Here is a 14560-nt window from a genome sequence, read left to right as displayed (position 1 = left end):
AATAATATAAGTTTAAAAGATAGATGGCGCCTCATAACTGACCCCATTTATTGACAAATACAAAACTAATAATATTAAGTTTACTTAATCAAGAAAAGGTTTGGAATTACATTGAGGGAAATTAAAAAATGTTGGTAGGGACAAGTGTAGCTCTATGTGTGCTCTAGCTCTAAGTGTCCTCTTGGAGTGCAGAATCTATTATAAATCATTTATAACAACTCTACAGATAAAATCAATGTAATAAGAATTTAGTATTTTGTTCAGTATCATTACTATACCAGTCTTAATGCTTACTAATTTTAAAAATATGAAAGTGAGTTTGTTAACTTTTAGCGCCTTAATAGCTTAAGCAATCACTATGAAATTTGGTATACGCGTAATATATGAGATGCAAATTATGGCCTATTTTTTATCCCGATCAGTGAACATATCCATGCGGACATAGTCGCTGGTAAAAACTAATACTGTCATAAAATTAATATTTGTGTAAAGAAGTTTGGCTATATGAACGTATGCATAAATGACTGGAAGAATTTGTGGTAAATTTAGTTGAAACGAGGATTATGTATATTATAAAATAATTCATGAGATAATTTATATTCCAATTCACGCAGACAAAGAAGCGAGATGAAACTAGTATAATAAAAATGTTGACTAAATGTATAATAACATAAAAGTTGGTAAATTTTAATGAATAATTTTTTGTAGAGGTAACTCGTCTGGAATCTCAATTTGACTGTATTTTTTTATGTTTGTTACCTTGTAACTCCGTCATTTGGGAAATTATTCTTTCTATCTAAATAAATATACTTATATATATATATATATATATATATATATATATATATATATATATATATATTGAGTAGGGATAATTTTTATATTATTATATGTATTACATCTCCCATATCTAGAACTAACAAAATTTTTTATCGTGCCTCCTACCAAATTGTTTATAATTACTCCTCTCCATCCAAAGGTTGCCTGGAAGAGATCGCTCTTAGCGATAAGGTCGCCCATTGTTTTCTCATTGTGATTATTTCTTGTAATTATTTATATTTATAATAAGTTTAGTATTGTAATCTTTTGGAGGAAACAATAAAGAGTATCTATCTATCTATCTATACTTTCATATTAGTCCCAATTCAAAGGTTTGAATTAAAATTTCATCAAAATGAATTCAGAAGTGTGGTTTTTTAAAACAAAATAACAAAATTTTCCACAATTGAAGTCATTTCCTTTTTGTTTTGTGAAACAAAATGTTCTATATTATCTACATATTTTTATCCTGAAAACCTTTATAATTGCAACTGTGCTAGTAAACTAGATAACGACTTTAACTTTTATCCCGGCAGATTTAGCGTTTTAATTTATTTTTACTGGCATTTCCATAGAACAAAGTACTCTTTTCGTGTATAACAAACGTTTTACTAGTGAGCTTCAACCTCTTAGTTTTTACTTATACTCATGATTAAGTTCGAATTTGGTTGAAATACACCAAAAACTTTGGATTTTTTTTATACAACTTAGAATGGCAAACAAGCTGACGGTCCACCTGATGGAAAGTGGTAACCGTCGCCTATAGACATGAGCAGTACCATGGATATAACAGAGTATACTGTTTCACACATGATACCCCCCATGCGTTGCCATTCCTGAGGACTCAGGTGTTATTCCTCTGTACCCAGTAAATTCGCGCCATATGCCACCCGTCAAACCGAAACACAGCCATGCAAACACAGCTGCTTCGCGGTTGAAACACGAATGGAACAGAGGTACTCAAGCAATCGACTCTTGTACAAAGTCTATTTGTGTGAAGGTGGGATTGTTTGTTACATCTTGGCGCCTTATCAGTTTAACCAATTACTATGATACTTAATTCATATACCATATTGGATGAAGAAAGATATAGGTTACTTTTTATCTAGGTCAGTGAACATACTTTGTTTTTTTTTAATGGATTATAATGAAATAGTAACCCCGTTTGCGCTATCGGTATACACTGGCGGGACACCAGTGAGGGATGATAAGTGACGATGAAGCAAATCAGTTTGCCCATCGTGATGATTTCATCAAAAATTAACCACGATGGTTTCCAAGGGAAACCGTTTGGAGGTCGACCTGTTATGGTATATTGCTAGTAATGGGTCTGTTGGATCTCACTACTAACAATCCCTGGTTTACATACCTTGGTTATGTGGACGAAATCGAAATCGCGGGTAAAAGCTAGCTGTTATAATAAATACCTGACCCGTTTTGCCGTACAGACCATATACAAAGATTTACTTAAATATATTTAATATTAACTATTCACATAAGAAAAATTTTTTGTGCGTTAATCTAAGTTTTAAACTAGACCCCTGGCGATGGAAAATACTGTAAACAAGCTGGATTGTAATAAAGGATATTGGATATTCAGATTTTTTGTAAAGCTATAAGAAAGTTTTTAAAAGGGATCTTTGGAAATAAAACCGGTATTTTTTTACAATACAGTCCTTACTACAATAACATAAACTTTTATTATTATTATTATTTCAGCCGTTAACTGTCCATTGTTGGAAAGCCTTCCCCATAAGGGGAGTTTTGCCAGTAGTTGCCACGCTTAGCAGGTGGGTTGGCAACCGCAATTAAGATTTTGGAGAATTTTTATGAGGGACACTGCTGCCCATCCCTCGTCCTCCCTTAGTCGCATCTTACGGTACCCACGGGGAAGGAAGGGCCATTCTATGCCGGGACCACACGGCGGATAAACTCTTTATTGAGCATAAAATAGATGTAAATACAATAATTAACAAGGTTTTATTGTATGTATGTATATAGATTACATAAATATAAATAGCAACCAAATAATGTCTCCATATTCCATGTACAATTCCAGCTATTAATTGTCCACTGCTGGACATAGGCTTCCCCCATAAGGGGAGTTTTCCAGTAGTTGCCACAGTGAGGTCTTGAAGAAGTTTTAAAAGGGACGGCACCAGTGAGGGATGATATGTGAAAATGAAAGAGCAAGTCAGTTAGCCTATTGTGATGTATTGTGATGTACCTGGAATTCAGCACCATGGTTTCCAGGGGGGACCACGTGGAGGTTGACCTGACGGGGTATATTGCTAGCAATGGGATTGGTAGTCCACATTACTAACAATCCCCCCCCCCTACACTGACACTGACAGGGACACTGCTGCCCATCCCTACATCATTAAGTTTTTTAGTCGCTTCTTACGACACCCACTGGAAAAGGAGGGGTGGCCTATTCTATGCCGGGACCATACGGCTCTTGAATATATATTAGATATATCCTGTATTATAATACTGAAGGTTACTGGAAATATTCAGCAGTCTATTATCTTTAATAATCTATTGTACCACATGTAATATTTTCGTGACTTGCTTTTAGCACTCAATACGAGCACGCGATTTCAACTTTCAAACCACAATATAATTGATGTGGCTCGTCACAAATAAAGGTTACGAGAATATATACAAGGATATATAATACTTTATATAATAAGTTTATATAAAACTGTTATTCACTTAGTTAATTTTAAATTTTCGTGTTGTTTACACATATTTCCGAACCGATACAACATCATAACCTTCAAGAAAAGAGCATATTCTTTTTTAAAAGGCCGGCAGCACACCTGCAAATGCCTCTGGTGTTGTAAGTGATCATGGGCGGCGGTAGTCACTTACCATCTGGTGAGCCGTATGCTCGTTTGCCCCCTGTGTTGTAAAAAATAAATTAAATACATAATCGAGAAATAACGCGATGAAAAATGTTTGCAGGTGAATAGTACCTACATACCTGCTTCTTTATTGCCGACGTTTCGACTTGGATTGTATCACGTCGTGGACATGACAGGACTTTGTGCAACATTCTTCTATTTATTTATATGTTATTTACCTATTTTGGACACCTCGATGTTAAACGGCGGCACCCTCTGATTTACCGGACCACCTTCATTATACTCTAAGGTTTCTGACGTGGTTTACTGAATGATGGTTTTACATGACCTCCAAAGCAGTACATCGTAGGGTTTTTTTTAAATGGGTGATAATGGAATAGTAACCCCACCCGAGCTATCGGTATACACCGACGAGGTACCAGTGAAACATAATAGGTGAGGATGAAGCAAGTCATTTAGCCCATCGTGACGAAGTCAATAAGAATTGTTTACGATGGCTTTCAGACGGAACCACGTGGAGGTCGACCTAATAGGGCATATTGCTAGCAATTGGGTTGTCAAACACCATGTAACTACTAACCGTATTGCTAGCAATACAGAGTTTATTCTAGTCTAGTGAGGTCATCTAGCCCGTGGTCCTCCCTAGAAACCATCGCGCTTAATTCCAGGTATGTGCATCACGATGGACTAATTGACCTATCTTTTTATTCTCATTTAACATCCCTCACTGGTGCCCCGCCAGCGTATATCATTAGCGGAGGTGGGATCCTTATTCCATTATCATATATTAAAAAAAATATCTCTCTTCTTCTATCTCTCTTTTCCTTTTTTGAAGATACAGAATTACAACTCTATAACCTATTATAATTCTGTACCTTCAATATTTACCATAATAAAAAAAAAAAAACAAACATTTGAAGCACCTAAATCAGCAATGACAATTTAAAACACACGGTCCTGCTGCTGCAAAAATAAAATTCCCCTTTGAACAGTTTATGATTCTACACCTTTTGTATGGCCAGGAATCTCCAATAAATCCAATGCGGTCGGTCATATAATACATAATGTCTGATATACAATGCTGGACCTTTTATATACTTTAATACGTTACATAGACACTAGAGTGAGAGAGAGAGAGAGAGAGAGAGAGAGATAGATATACAGCAGTGGATAGTTAAAAGCTGATGTGATGATGATGATAGAGTCATTACAGGTGAAGCAAATTAATGCATAAAGTGACAAAAACAACCGGCCCAAAATTTATAGCAGATATCTGCTTCAAAATTTTGGGCCTAATAAAATAAGTATATACTTATTAAGTTTTTTTTTTTTATACAACTTAGAATGGCAAACAAGCTAACGGCCCACCTGATGGAAAGTGGTAACCGTCGCCTATAGACATGAGCTGTACCATGGACATAACAGAGTATACTGTTGCACACATGATACCCCCCATGCGTTGCCATTCCTGAGGACTCAGGTGTTGTTCCTCCGTACCCAGTAAATTCACGTCATATCCCACCCTTCAAACCGAAACACAGCCATGCAAACACAACTGCTTCACGGTAGAAACACGAATGGGACAGAAGTACCCAAGTAATCGATTTTTGTACAGTCTCCCTCTGGTAAATGATGTATCAATAAAATAATACATATAAAAGTATTACTATACTTGAATTAATACTAGCTGTTGGACTCGATGTTGCACGCGATCCACATTTTTTGTATGGTTTTTTAAACATTTTTATTTATACTTATAAATGTTTTTACAAATTAAAATTTTAGTAACAAATAATTATGTACCTAGTTATTTGTATTATATTACCTACTTTAATTTGTAATATTTTAAAATTAATGTATTCTACACATAAATATAATATTTATTTATCTAAATGCATTCATTTTGTTGCGCCATCTGGTGGCTCTTTAGTGAAGGACTACAATCTAACGGCTATGAAAAGCTTTCCATAGGCATCTGTGTTTTCAGCCTTTCAGCGAACATCGAGCAGAGTACGACAGATGGCGTTAGTTACGTACATATTCATTGTTTAGTTACGACAGAAAATCAAAGATGACGTCAAAATAATATTTAATGAAATGATAGTACTAAGTACCAGCTGACTCAGTAAACGTTTCACCCACTACGCCACCTATTGAATCAATTTTTTTTAGCTTTTCATCCTTCTTTGATACGACGCGTCCAGCTGTTTGTTATGTTAGTATAGGAGTTTTATAATGTTATCTAATTTTTGAATTTTTGATTATAAAAATATTTGTCCTAATTCTCGTCTAGTCTAGAGCATGAATAGATTCTTGGTTTTTCTTATGGCTAACAACTACGATTGGGGGGAAAGGGATTGTTAGTAATAGAGACTGAGAATCCTATTGCTAGCAATATACCCAACCAGGTCGACCTCCTCGCGGTTCCCCCTGGAAACTATCATGGTTAATTCCTGATGAATTCATCATGATGGGCTAACTGGCCTGTTTTCATTCTCATCTATCACCCTTCACTGGTGCTCCGCCAGCGTATCCCGTTAGCACAGGCGGGGTTACCATTCCATTTTCACCCATAAAAAAAACGACTACGATTTAGCTCTGTTTATATTAAATTATTACGTCCTGATGACATAAGAAGTAACTTAAGGAGCGTAACGATAGAGGGATGGATAACAGTGTCCCTCTTAAATCATCTCTATAAGTGAAACTACGGTTGCCAATCCGCTTTCCAAGCGTGGCAACCACTAGTAAACCTCCTTTATAGGAAAAGCTTATGTTCAGCAGCGGACAGTAAACGTCCGAAATTATATTAGTTTCACTTAATGTAATGGTATATTATCTATGGTTTAACCAAGTATATACCTTGTTATATGTTGCTGTAAGTGCTTACATCTCTAAGTAATAAGTTAGGTAGGTATTCTAGATATATGCCGGGTAGCACTAGGTACTTTGCTAGTACACCGACATCTTGATAAGCTAACATACGTCTCTGTACGCCGCAATAAACTCGAGCCTTCATCTTGATTACCCACATATTGGCAGGTTTACTAAATTTAGGGTGTTTACACTGGTCGAGTTGTCGGATTTCTATTTGCTGGGGTTAAGTTAATGTAGATTAATTAAATACATGTACTGACATTGTTACTTCTATTGTTGGTAGGAAAAAGTAATAGGAATTACGTACCTATCTACCTAATTTTTTTATTGTTATCATTTCTATCTATCTAGTACCATAAAAGGGTGGGGGGGGGGGGGAAGGAATTATTAGCAATGGAGTTTGACAGCCCCATTGCTAGTAATATGCCCGATTAGGTCGACCTCCACGTGGTTCCCCCTGGAAATCATCGTGAACAATTCCTGTTGAATTAGTCACGATGGGCTAACTGACCTGTTTCATCCTCACCTATCATCCTTCCCTGGCCCTGTCGGTGTATACCAATAGCGCGAGTGGGGTTACCAATTCATTATCACCCATTAAAAATAAAAAAAAGTACCATAAAAGTTGTAGTTTTTTTTTAATACAACTTAGAATAGCAAACAAGCTGACGGCCCACCTGATGGAAAGTGGTAACCGTCGCCTAGAGACATAAGCAATACCATGGACATAACAGAGTATATTATATATATATATACTGTTTCGCCCATGATACCCTCTTGCGTTGCCATTTCTGAGGACTCAGATGTTATTCCTCTGTACCCAGTAAATTCACGCCATTATGTTTGTTGTCTCATAAATCCGTTAGTTCTAAACCGATTTGGGAAATTTTATTTTTATTAGAAAGGATATAGGAGATTGGTTCCATGTAAATTTTATCAAAACCAATTCAGTAGTTTAGTTTAGTTCAAAATAACTGATTTTATCACAATTACAATTGGCTTTTTTGTGGGACACAATATTTAATTATATTCTAAGTTGCATAAAAAAATCAAGAAAAATGTAAACAAACATATATACCTAATATAATCTGTATTATTTTTTAAATGTAACAAAAAAGAGTTTTCATTCATTCATTCATTCTCTATTATTTTAAGAAAATTTTATTCATAACCTGGAATGACGACCTTGTGACTTGTACGTAATCTATTATCGTCCGTTACTGTGGCTTCATAAATCCTTTCTTAGCTTATATGTCAAATAAGATGGATGCCTGTACCTACTTATATTTCGTAAAGTATCTAGTTTTGTTGATTGTGTATGCTGATATATCTTCAATCAAAAATAGGAATTATTCTGTTTTATACAAGTATTTTCGTAGTGTATGTATGTTTTTTTTAATGAATGATAGTGGAATGGTAACCCCGCCCGCGCTAACGGTATTCGCTGGTAGCGGCGGCAGGGATGATAGGTGGGTAATAAAAAAGCAGATCAGTTAGCCCATCGTGATGAATACATCTGGAATTCAGCACGATGGTTTCCAGGGGAAACCGCGTGGAGGTTGACCTGACAGGTTATATTGCTAGCAATCGGACTGGTAGCCCGCATTACTAACAATCCCTTCCCCCCAGTGTATGTATGTTATAATCATATCATGTCAGCTTTTTACTGTCCACTGCTGAACATAAGCCTCTCACTTTTTTGCCACGCTTGACAAGCGGATTGGCAACCCCGGTTAGGCTTTAGGGATGTTTTAAGAGGGACGCTACTGCTAATCCTTCGACTATAAGTTTCCTTAGACGCCTCCAACGATACCCATGGAAAAGGAAGGGGTGACCTATTCTACGCCAGGATTACACGGCGAATGTATCTTATATTTGGTGATATTTTATCAGAGGAAAACTTTGCATGAGCACTTTTGTCCCATTCGTGTTTAGTTGTGAAACAGCTGTATTAGCACGGTTGTGTTTCAGTTTAAAAAATGATATACAACAGTGAAATTAGAAGGTACATAACACCTACACCAAGCGAAAAGATATAGCCTTAGACCACAAACCTTAAAAATAGCAATGCATGGTATGTATCATAGGTGTCATGTCTATAGGCGACAGTTACTACTTCCATCAGGTGGGCCATCGGTTTAAATAAAAAAAAGTCTGTAATAGCTTAAAATATAGTTCTTACTCTACTTATATACTTTCATTTCTTTCCTGTTGTATGTGTGTTAATAAGTATTTATATGTTTATGTATGTATTTGTTTATATGTATGTATTAGTGTATGTATATAATAGTGCGCCACTTTGCCTTTTTTCTCAATGTCCTTTACCCGAAGGTCGTCTGGAAGAGATTGCTTAGCCTTTTGTATCACTTTTCAATAAAAATAACTGTATTTATTATTTTATAAATGGTATAATAAAGTGTCAATATATAAATAAAATAGTTTAAAATAAATGAAGCAATAAGTATCGTATGTCAATTCTTTTTTAAAAATAAGCTGTAAATTTTAAATGTAACAGTATTACAATAAGATATATATAATAACAATAACAACATATAAGACACGACATATATATTACAATGTGGCAAAGATCGCATTTAATAATGGAGCTGACTCGCCCACTATTTGGCAGCTTTGAATGCGGATTCAGCTACAAAGTATAATTCAAATATTCTGACTTCAAAAAAGTCAGTAATATATTTTTATTTTTATATTCATATTTAAATAAAGTTAACTCAAATTAATTTATTATTCTGTTATTTTACAAATGTTTCTATACATCATCGATTTAAAACTACCTAAAAACGGATTCGATTCAAGAATTAACAGCTACAAAAATAACAAAATACGAAACACAATTATATTTAATTCTTAATAGATCAACCTAATTATACTTAATTCTTAAAGACTAATTTCTAGACATATGTCTATCCTTTATTAGGTAATAAAGGATAGTCGGGGCAAATATTTTTATACCTTTTTATACATACTATTTTTTTTTTACAACACAGAGGGCAAACGAGCATGCGGCTCAGTGACTACCGCCGCCCATGATCACCCACAACACCAGCGGCATTGCAGGTGTGCTGCCGGCCTTTTAAAAAGGAATATACTCTTTTTTTGAAGGTTATGTTGTCGTATCGGTTCGGAAATACTGCTGCTGGAAGTTGATTCCAAAGAGTGGTTGTGCGTGGAAGAAAGTGCCTTGAAAAACGCACGGTGGAAGACCGCCACTCGTCCAGATGATTGGGGTGAAACTTTTGTTTGTGGCGGGTTGTACGGTAGTAAAAATCAGCAGCAGGTATCAATCCGAACAATTCCTCAGAACACTCCCCATGATAAATTCGGTAGAAGATGCACAGAGATGCAACATCTCTGCGCAGTTTCAGTGGCTCAAGTCGGACAGTAAGGCGTACTATGAAATTTGTTGTAAGTTTTATTTGATAATGAGTCGTTTCTTTGAAAATAGGACTATGTTAATTCGTAAATATTTTTTTAATAACACATGGGGTAAACGCACATGCGGCTCAACTGATGGTAAGTGACTACCGCCACCCATGAACATCCGCAATACCAGAGGCATTGTAGGCGTGCTGCTGGTCTTTTTAAAAGGAATATGCTTCTTTATTGAAGGTTATGATGTCGTATCGGTTCGAAAATACTGCTGCTGGATGTAGATTCTAGAGCGGTGTTTAATTTTTTTTTACTATTCTTTTTTCTAATTATCTTGTTACTGCATTTCTTGTTAGTAAATATCTTTATTAATTCTAGATGAATATTATTTATTATTTTTGAAATCGATGGCGTTTATTTCTATGTTGTTCCTATATGAATATATATATATATATATATATATATATATATATATATATATATATATATATATATATATATATATATATATATATTCATGTTATAAGATATCTTCGCCAATTCTAAATCGATTTTAATAATACTCGTTCTTTTATGCGAATTCTTTTGCGAGGAATTATGCTTTTTAAATTTATGAAAGTCCCAGTCGTCTTTTCATACAAAATAAATTACCTTCACGTATTATACGTTAATATATTATTGTATATAATAATTTATTATGAGCAAAAACAAAAACAAAGAACAAGCAATTCGTCAAAACGGCTGACATTGTAACCGTATCGCAATCATAAGAGGGATTATAAGAAAAGACGAGAATCCACTGAATTGAAGACTCTAAACACGTAAATTTCCATATTATTAAAATATCATATTTTTTTGTTACTGAATCAAAATGAATCGAACGGGGTTTAAACTGCGCGTGTTTAAACGTCATGTTTTTATAACACAGGGGGCAAACGAGCATGCGGCTCACCTGATGGTAAGTGATTACCGCTGTCTATGATCACCCGCAACACTAAAGATATTGTAGGTGTGTTGCCGGCCTTTTAAAAATGAATATGCTCTTTTTTTTAAGGTTACGATTTTGATAAATGTTTTTGTTAACTATTATTTAAACGTTTTTACTAATTAATTAGAAGGTTAATAACATATTAACTGGTAACGTCATATGATATTTAGTCCGCCATTTACACTTTTTAGGTGTAAAAAAGTTTAATAAATTTTTATTGACCTCCACGTGGTTCCCCCAGGAAACCATCGTGAACAATTCTTGTTGAATTCGTCACGATGGGCTAACTGACCTACTTCATCCTCACCTATCATCGCTCACTGGTGCCCCGCCGGTGTATACCGATAGCGCGGGTGGGGTTACCATTCTATTATCATCCATTTAAAAAAAATATATACTACGTCTAGATATAGTCTGTCTCTATAAAGCTAATGATATTATAGAAGGTTGCAGAGGGAATAAGAAATAATTCCTAAAGAATTCAAGACTGAAATTATATTAGCAAATAAATTTTTCATGTACACGTCAAGTACAATTTTTCTAGTGAACAAAATACAAGAATAAAACCCGTAGCTGATATTAACTTAATAATATACAACAAAATTGTAAATAAATGATGTCTGTTCTGTACATGGGAGATATTTTCATCATCATATCAGCCTTTAACTGTCCACTGTTGGGGGGGAAAGGGATTGTTAGTAATGGAGACTAAAAATCCCATTGCTAGCAATATACCTAACCAGGTCGACCTCCACGCGGTTCCCCCTGGAAACTATCATGATTAATTTCGGCCTGCTTTCATTCTCATCGATCACCCTTCACTGGTGCTCCGCCAGCGTATCCCGTTAGCGCGGGCGAGGTTACGAAACCATTTTCATCCAACAAAAAAAAACTGTCCACTGTTGAAGATTTTTTAGAAAGCGTTTTTTTATGTTTGTTCCAACATCCCGCAAAACACTATTACACTAAATTGGATTGCCTTTATAGTTATGTTCATGAAGGTGAAACTTAAATTTTGGTGTATATTTTATTTTGATACGCCTATTGAGGTGGAAATGGTCATTTTACTGGTTTTCTTACTTTTGAAGTCCACGCGTAAAAGTCCGGTACTACGTTCAGCAAAAAGCTAGCATACCGTAAAGTTACAATCAATTTTTAATTTTTTTTTATGCTACTTAGAATGGCAAACAAGCTGACGGCCCACCTGATGGAAAGTGGTACCATCGCCTATAGAGATGAACAGTACCATGGACATAACAGAGTATACTGTTTCACTCATTGAGCAACATTATTCAAACTAGGCAAGCTAGCATAATGATCTTCCACTATCTCTTTCTTTCCTCTATATTGCTGTAGGCAAATAAGGAGCACATCAACAAAAGTCAATTCCACCACAACCATTTGATAAAATCAACGTCGCTGATTACCAGCGGCGTGTGGCCATACAGCCACAGGAAGTCACGCACATAACAGATTTCAGCATCGCTCCCAATATTCAAGTACCTAACATCATTATGCGATGCTGATTCGGAACAAGCGATATCAGATTTATAGTGGTGTCCACAGATATCAATAAAGATAGACGACGCATGTATCAACTTTAATTCATATTGAAAATAATTCATTCATTATTAAAAAATAAATCATTATTCTACAATAAAGCTCTTCTATAATACTGTCTATAATAATGTTGTCTATGTAATTCTGTCCCAAACATTTTTATTTTGTGTTTTTTTTATGATTGGGGTTGCCAGATGTTATTTTTCATTTTGTGCCCAGTTGTGAAACGTTTTCTCTTTAAATCGATACTATTTCGTTCATTTTTACCCAATCACAAACGTAATAAATAAGTGTTCATTTTCACTGTGTTTTGCCATATAACCACAAAATAAGCAATGAAAAAAGGAACGTCTCTACGTTTAACTTACTTCTCTATTTTGCTTCCTTTATTGGTAATAATTAATATAATGCATATAATAACTGTATTTATTATACTACATTGTATTGAATTTATAGACAGCAGTACGGTCTACAAGCACGAAAGTTTTCAAAAAAGTACTCAATTTTCTTCAAATCTATTTCTCTTTTCTCTAAAAATTCCTCCAAAAATTTCGCAAACAGAAATTATTTTACCCAAAATTGCGGAAAAAGTATCCAACTTGGTATCGCTGTGCATGGCTATTGTAATATATGGCGACAGACAACTACATCGCCTCGAATGATTATAATATAAAATCACAGAATAGAAGGAAGACGTATTTTTTTTAATTCATGATAATGAAATGGCAACTCCGCCTACGCTAATGGCATACGCTGGCGGGGCACCAGTGAGGGATGATAGGTGAGGATGAAAAGCAGGTCAGTTAGCTCATCGTGATGAATACACCTGGAATTTAACACAATCGTTTCCAGGGGCGACCACGCGGAGGTCGACCTAACAAGAAATATTGTTAACAATGGGACTGGTATTCTCCATTACTAACAATCCCCCCCCCCCAATGAAGACTTTTTTAATGGGTGATAATGGTATGGTAATCCCGTCTGCGCTATCGGTATACATTGAGGGGGCACCACGGGGTAATAGATGACTGATGAGGTTGAAAGGAGGTCAGTTAGTCCATCCTGACGAATTCAATTAGAATTAACCACGATGGTTTCCAGGGGCAACTACGCGGAGGTCGACCTGACAAGGTATATTGTTAACAATAGGACTGGTATTCTCCATTACTAACAGTCCCCCCCCCCCCCCCAATGGAGAGGTATTGTATATAAGTAAGTTTTCTTTAATGAACAATAATATGTCTAAAAGCGGATAGTACAGTTGTATATGAAATGAAATGAAATTTATTTGCTAGAAACATTGTAGAAAAGGTGTTGCATTTGTGAAGTTTATAAGATGTCCATTATGTTTCGCCACATCAAATGGCATGCAAATATTAATTATTGAATTTATCCATTTTCTATTTTATACAGGTACATCATATATTTAATTTTCAATTACATATACAATAAATCACTATTAGCACGAAGTGTCACTTTGGTCATGCATTACAAACAGTCAATAAAGCTACTACAAATAATAAAATGATAAAAATGTCAAATAAAATTAAAATTACAATTTAAATTTCAACTAAGTCAATGTCACAGCATTTATATTTTACAAAAACTCATTAATATTGTAAAAATTATTTTCTATTAACCATGTTTTCAATTTTAATTTAAAATAATTTAATGGCAATTCTCTTATTTTTTTATATCAATTTGAGGCGTGGGATATAACAGTGAAATTATTAAGTAGAAATAATGGTTAACAAGAATGACATAAACTGTACTGTAGGCGTTAAATTTTATTCTATGATGTTCAAATATATAAATAGACGACGAATGTCAGGTTTCATCAAGTTTGTTTTTTTACATAATAATTATTGCATGTGATTTTTATATTTCTATAGCTGTATGTTGTAAATAAAATGCCGAAACATAAATATAAATGTCAAATTATAAATAAATGTTTATACCAAATACCATTATATCAAAGAGTATATATTACAAAAAAGAATTATAATTCATTTATTCATATATATATTATCTATCTATCCTATTTAAGAGCTGCGCTCTT

At 34.7% G+C, this 14560-nt stretch overlaps 1 protein-coding gene across 1 annotated transcript in view; it reads left to right on the top strand.

The window, feature by feature from the left end:
- The window catches only part of LOC113509749 (uncharacterized), a 159077-nt gene that overhangs the window by 79587 nt on the left and 64930 nt on the right, over positions 1-14560 (top strand). The gene's annotated exons all lie outside the window — the stretch shown is intronic.

Source organism: Galleria mellonella, unplaced genomic scaffold, assembly GCF_026898425.1.
Source record: "Galleria mellonella isolate WM207_F2 unplaced genomic scaffold, CSIRO_AGI_GalMel_v1 utg57, whole genome shotgun sequence".
Classification (NCBI taxonomy): Eukaryota; Metazoa; Arthropoda; class Insecta; order Lepidoptera; family Pyralidae; genus Galleria; species Galleria mellonella.
Note: the sequence above shows the minus strand (reverse complement) of the source record. Positions and strands in the feature narration are given on the sequence as shown.